Source organism: Urocitellus parryii, chromosome 4, assembly GCF_045843805.1.
Source record: "Urocitellus parryii isolate mUroPar1 chromosome 4, mUroPar1.hap1, whole genome shotgun sequence".
Lineage (NCBI taxonomy): Eukaryota > Metazoa > Chordata > Mammalia > Rodentia > Sciuridae > Urocitellus > Urocitellus parryii.
Window position 1 is genome coordinate 55,236,546 of NC_135534.1, and position 7,429 is coordinate 55,243,974.

Here is a 7,429-nt window from a genome sequence, read left to right on the forward strand (position 1 = left end):
CCTGCTTAGTTGCTGCATGTACAGGCATGTGCCACCATAGCTGGCTGGAAATTATTTTTAAAGAAGAATTTTGAATTATTCTTTCACTGTTTTCTAGCTTTTACATTGTTATGTATAGTTTTGATGCCATTCTGATTGCTAATGAAGCCTGTTCTTTACTTTCCTGTCTCTGGAATCTTGCAAAATCCATTTTCTGCCCCTTTTGTCTGAAGTTACAAAACACTAAGTCTTGGTATACATCTCTTTTTATATGGTCTACTGGGTCTTTATATGACCTTTCACTAAGTATTATATTCTTTATATTCTACAAAGAGAGATATTGAGAATAGACTCTGATTTTGATGTGGGAGAAGATGGACCATATATAAATGCCCTGCCTTTTTATTTTTCAAAGCTTGGAGTCAATAGCTAGGGTAAATCAAGAAAATCATAAATGTCAGAGTTTTTGTGGTGGCCAATAGAAACATGAGAGGAAGATTATTGCTTTTCAATTTTCTACTCTATTATACTTTTAGAGATTTTTAAAGCATGTGCATATTTTACTTTTAGAATTAGAATATGAAACTATATAAAACTAAAAGTGTATATGCTTTATGACCAATCAATTCTGCTTCTTAGGAGTCTTTTCCCAGTAGCATTCTCCTTACAACTGTGGACTGCAGCAATATTTGTAGTGAAAAAGTTGTCTATCAATACACAAATGAAGCCAGGTGTGGTGGTGCACGCCTATAATCCCAGTTACTAGGGAGACTGAGGCAAGAGGATCACACATTTGAGGCCAACCTGGACAATTTAGCAAGACACATCTCAAAATAAAACCAAATAAAAATAATAAGCAAATGATAAACTAAATTGTGGTACTCCATGCTACATGCTATGTCATGTGTAATTGGAGTTATGAGTCTTTCTACCTTCTTTCTTTGGCCTAAGAAACAATACTATTGATTTTTTAAAAAACGTGGTAAAATGATTCTCATACTTATTTTTTCCCCCAGTGACATGTGAAGATATGAGAGGAGTAATGACGTAACTGTGGAGACCAGAGAAATCTGAACTAGTCTTTTTTATTCCCTCTTAGAACCAAAGGGTGTGTTCTGTGTTCTCTACAGGAAGGCCTCTAGGGGAAGCTCTTCCACTGTGGGGAGATCTACCAGCGTCTAGCTGTCTGGGTGAATTCAGTTGGCCTTCTCTACTCCAGGTTTAAAATGGTTCAGGTTCAGGTTTAAGTGAAAAAAGCAAGTCAGACAAACATGTATTTCTAAAATGCATGCACTGTATACCTATGTGTTTGTATATATATCAGGTATCCATGCTTATATATACATATTTATAGACTATATTTGATTGAATATATTTAAGAAATATTGTATTTGCATATTATATATAAAATGCAGAAGAGTTTTGGAAGAATGCACATAAAATTGTGAAAGCATATGTAGGGTAAGTAATGGTAGGTAGGAGGAAGAGGGAGTTTTTACCTTTTTTCTCAATGTATTGTTAGAATCTATAGTTTTTACAATGTACTTATTAAGTAATTTAGAAAAATTAAATTTAAAAAATGAGGAAAATTGGGCTGGGGATGTGGCTCAAGCGGTAGCGCGCTCGCCTGGCATGCGTGCGGCCTGGGTTCGATCGATCCTGAGCACCACATACAAACAACGTTGTTGTGTCTGCCAAGAAATGGAAAATAAATATTAAAAAATTCTCTCTCTCTCTCTCTCTCTCTCTCTCTTTAAAAAAAAAATAAAAAATAAAATAAAAAAATGAGGAAAATACATGAAGTTTCAATAGCAGTTATCTCTAGTAAGTAAGGTTTTGGAAGTCTCTATTACTTATCTTTTAAATTTAGTATTTTAAAATAATAATCTTGTGTTATTTGTTATACTTCATAGTAGATAATGAAGAAAGTTGATATTTGGAGATGGCTAGCCTCCCCTGAACTGTGTTGGTTGATGGCTATGATCATGATGATACTCTTTCTTGTTTCTTACATTTTTTAAGAGAGAGAGAGAGAGAGAGAGAGAGAGAGAGAGAGAGAAGAGAGAGAGAGAGAGAGAGAGAGAGAGAGAGAGAGAGAGAGAGAGAGAGAGAGAGAGAGAGAGAGAGAGAGAGAGAGAGAGAGAGAGAAATTTTTTTTAATTTATTTTTTAGCTCTTGGTGGACACAACATCTTTATTTTATTTTTATGTGGTGCTGAGATTGAAACCCAGCGCCCCGTGCATGCCAGGCGAGCGTGCTACTGCTTGAGCCATCCCCAGCCCCTGTTTCTTACATTTTGAGAATGAATTTTTGTGCTTTGATTTTAAGATCACATGTTTTCTGTTTGGTTTTCCCCTTCATTAATATGATCACCCAGTAGGGAGTCAGAGGCGGTGTCAGTTTCAGATATAATTTGTTTGATTTTCATGTTCATGGGAGAATTATTTTAAGTATTGCCTTTTTTCTTATTTTTCTCCTTATTGGAATTCTGTGTGACAATTTCATTGTAAAAAATAGTTTTTCTGTTCACAAAGGTTTAACAGTGTTGACCCTATTTATATCAGCTCTATTTAAGCTTTATTTTATTTTCACAGCACTGACAGATCTCTGAGAAGCTGAAGTACATAAAGTTCTATCTTTCCCATCAGCTTTTGCTAGATACACCAAATGAATGTGGCTGCCACTATTTTTTTAATTCTATTTTTATGTCAACAATTTTTTAAAAATTTAAAAATTTATTTGTTAGCTGCCACTATTATTATTACAAACTTATTTAACCTCACTTCTTGCTCAGTTGTGTTTAGGGGTTTTCAGAGGAAGTATGGCTCACAGGTAGATGAGCAGTCAATTTTTTGGGTGGTACAGGTACCTGGTAATATCAAAGACACAGTAACATGAAGACTAAATTTTTAGACAAGAAAATAAAGAACATCTGGGTAACAATATGCTTTTCTTTATAGAACATTAAAAACATATGCTAATCAATAATACATAAAAGACAAAAAGAAAAAAATCTTAGTGAAGAAATGATAATTGAGATGAAATAACTATAAGCAAGAAAGAATGAAAGTGATCTAAATAATCATAATATGGCCAGACAGGTGGCACATGCCTGTAATTCCAGCAGCTTGGGAGGCTGAGATAGGAAGATCAAAACTTCAAAGCCAGCCTCAGCAATTTAGTGAGGCCCTAAGCAACTTAGGGAAACCCTGTCTTAAAATAAAAACTAAAAAGGGCTGGGGATGTAGCCTAGTGGTAAGAGCCTCTGGCTTAGATCCCAAGTATCAAAAAATAATAAATAAATAAATAACAATAAAAAATTAATACGATTATAAAAAATTAATACGATTTGCTTTGCATACAGGAAAGTGAAGCATGGGTACTGCATAAAATTGAATTAATGCTGCTACACAAATTTGAGTCTTTTCCATCTATTTATTTGTTTGTGTTTGCTACCATGAGAATAAAATCTCCACAATAGGTACCTAATATATATTTGTTGGATGGATAAATGGACTGAAAACCTTAATTTCAAGAGTTTTTCCTTCCCTTTTTATAGGCAACTGATCCTCTCCCCTATTCCCAGCATCTTTGCAGAATGTTCATAAGCCTTATAGATAAAATTTTTTCTTCATTATAGAAAAAAAATTAAAGCTTAAGAAAAGCATTTAAATTCTGATATTTAGAAGTTTATCAGAGAGAAAGAATTGCCTTTCCACTAATTACCCAAAACCTATTAGTTGGAAATCTTACCTACATACACAGAGATCAAACAGCCATTTCAGTCCCTCACTGTTAAGGAAGGACCAGAAAGGATCAGACATTTGAGAAAAGCCTCTAAGAAGAAGGCAAAAGCAGCAGACAGGGATGTGGACAAACAGATAATGCAAGGAACAGAGGAGATCTAAGAAGATATTGTATGAAATAAGTACATGAAGCTATTAAGAAGTAACAACGGGGGCTGGGGTTGTAGCTCAGTAGTAGAGTGCTTGCCTAGCATGTGTGAGGCACTGGGTTCGATTCTCAGCACTACATACAAATAAATAAAATAAAGGTACATTGACAATTAAAAAAAAAAAGAAGTAACAATGGGTTGGGTGTGGTGTACTCTAGTAATCATGGCAACTGGGGAGGCTGAGGCAGGAGGATACAAGTTCAAGGCTAGCCTCAGCAATTTAGTGAGGCCCTAAGCAACTTAGTGAGACCCTGTCTCAAAAAAAAAAAAAAAAAAAAAAAAAAGAGCTGGGGATGTGGCTCAGTGGTTAGGTGCCATTGGTACCAATTCCTGGTACCAAACTTGGTTGGCTTCAAACTTGTGATTCTCCTGCCTGAGCTTCCTGAGTTGCTGGGATTACAGGCATGCACCACCATGCTTTACTGAGTGAACTCTTGGAAATTAACAGAGAAAAAAAGGCAAACTTTTAAACAAATTACATGGGAAAGTCCCTGATAAGAATGGATTTTCAGATTGAAATAGCTCCTTGTTCATTTATTTGTTTAGACAAGGTCTCTCTATGTTGCCCCAGAGGGTTTTGAACTAGTAATCCTCCTGTTTGGCCTTCCCAGTCCACCAGCATGCCTGGCTAAAATGCTTGTTAGATGAAAAACAAACTCATGTAACAACATTGTAATATTTCAACACACAAAGGATAAAAAACTAATCTTAAGATTTTATAGAAAGGGTGAAAAAAATCTCCAAACATATCTCTTAAGTAAAACAAGTATCAGAATGGAACACTGGTTGCTGGAAAATCATAGAATAGTGCTGTGACATTTCTGAGGATAAAAGATTTTCAATCTAAAATTTTATTTTACCTCAAACTATTAATCTAGAATGAAGCTAGAATAACGTAACTCAATATGTATTTCTCATTACATTCAAGGGAGTTGCTTGAGGAAATGCTTCAGCAAAATGATGGAAAATATGAAGAAAAAGAGGAAATCAGATTCACAAGAGAATAAAATAATCTGGTATCACAGCACACAGGTTGTGGTAGATTGTGAGATTCTTGCAGTCAGATCAAGTTTAACTGAACTGTATCTACTCATCATCCAACCCTGGGCTGAGGAAAGTGTGAGAGACCATGTTTGTGAGATAGGCAAATCACCAAAAAGGGCCAATGTGTGAAAGGGCTACAATCCAAGACCTGGTCTTCAACCCTTCACACATAGAGGCTCTCTGTCTTGGCCCCAGAATTCATCTGATTCAGGCCTTCTGAGTTGCCCTAGCAAAGCAAGTTAATGGATATGGTCAGATGCCGATGCCACATTAGTCAATTACAGTAAGAAAAATTAGAAATCTAAGTTCGAGTGACGTGGAAACCTCTCCCTCACCCCACTTAGCTAGTGAGCCTGGAATCAGTTTTGGGGAATTCGGCTATGATGTGATATTAAATGGCAACTGGTGGGGGGATTTTGATGTGTCCATTCCTCAAACCAAGAGAGATGGATATTGGGTTTGGACCCATAGGTGCCCCCTCCCATGGATAATTTCTGATGACACTATCTGTGGCCTCTGCTCTCCTTCCTGCTTCCTTTGCTGACACATTCTCCTTCTAAACAAAAGCTTTGTTTCTAGAGCATGACACCTCCTGCGTACTGTTCCATAAGGACCAAGACTGCACTGTGTGAATGGAGGACGATGTGAAGGCCAACCAAAGAAAGAAATGGGTCATCCAGAGATGATGAAGACACATCTCCTGTCCTCAAGGAACTGTCAGTCCAATGGGGGTGACAGATGCACAAGCTTCCCTCTCAACAAAGGCAGTAGCTGTGGTGAAGAAGACCTGTAGGGGAGAAAGAGGGTATTTTCCTTTTGGCCTGGCCTAATTTCCTGTTTTGTGTTATTTTTGCAGGGTTTGTCTCTTCAGTCTGACACTGTTTTTATGACTAAGAAAGATATACAAATAAAACTATCCACGGAGAGCAGCTATTTATGGAGAGTTTAAAAAGGCTGGGAAGACTGCACTTCATGTGGCTGCAAGAGCTCATGTTTTTCAAGGGGCACCAGTGCTGTAACTTTCCTAATAACATCCTCATAATTTTCTCAATAACAGGATTAGTATTAAATCCCAGGGGAAAGTTGCAAGAACCCATTTTCTCAAGTTATTTAAAACTCAGAATCAACAAATTCCCCCCATTTATGCCATGGTGTGAACCTGGTAACAAGACATTCAAGATAACAAGGGCTTGCAAGTAAGTGGTTTCTAGCTCTAATACCTCAGATATTTTTAAAAAGTTATTTGAAAATTATAACTCACAGGTATTGAATTTAACTTAAGGAAGTTAAAAACAAAAACAAAAACAAAAAGCCAAGACCCAAATTCATCAGGAGTATGATGACAGTATCTGACAGTTTAGTTTACCTTGAACATTAAATCAATATTTTTATTATAATATGATTAACTTCTGCAAAGTTTGTTAAGTTATCATAATTTGGAGCATTTTTTTTAAGGAAACACTTTCAAGGCTCTTAAAGAAAGTTTTTCTTCTTAGTTGTAAAATTCATTACAGGGGCTTGTGAATTGTTTGTTGCTCCTTTGCTAACTAAGCAAAGGTTTTAGATTTAGAGGCTACTCCTTTCTTTTCTTTTATTCATATAGCTGAATTTTTGTAATTATTAGGTCCTCATTTATCACACCTCAGAAATTGGTTTTCACTACAAAAATGAAAGGTTCAAATGGGATTTAAACTGTCAAAAAAATTGGGTCCACTCTAGGTGCTTTTTGAATCGTGACAGTAATTTGATCCTATAGCTTAAGAATATAGAGAATATAGAAATAAAAGGAATTGCAGGGCTCAGACATCTACTCTGATGCAAATTATTCACCAGTTGCCACTGGTCGAATGGAGACTCAGCGTGGGTTCTTTGGAGAGAATATATAAAGGCTGCAGAAGTTAACAGAGGTGCTTTGTTCAATTCCATGTTGTATTTATGTACCTGAGAACACTTTGGACAAAAGCAAGCTAGGCTTCTGGTGCAGATGGTAGACTGAGTGTGACAAGCTCTGCTATGCTGTGATAACCACTGAGAACAGGCTGACGCACAGGCCAGCCCCATGTTCGCAGGGCTCCTGGCAAGCCCAGCTCTGAGCTCTCTCATGGTGAGAACAGCAGGGAGGCAGTTCAGTCCCTTTGGACATAAGTGCAATAGGCTACAGTCCCTATACTGCTCCAGAGAAGCAGGTTGAAACCCGTACCAGCCTCATTTAGATGTACAGTTATAAACCACAGGGATTTTGTGCTAGATTCAGCCCCTATTCCACCAGAGATGCTACCCAGGTCACTGTATTTCCCATTCCTTCTTTTCTTAAAAAATATTTAAATGATAAAGGCTTTATATATTCAAGTGTACAATGTCATGACTTGGTATTTACATACATAGTGTAGTGAAGGAAAGTGAAAAACTTGAGTGAAGAAAGTTGCAAAGCCTCTCAGGCTGGCCTCAGGT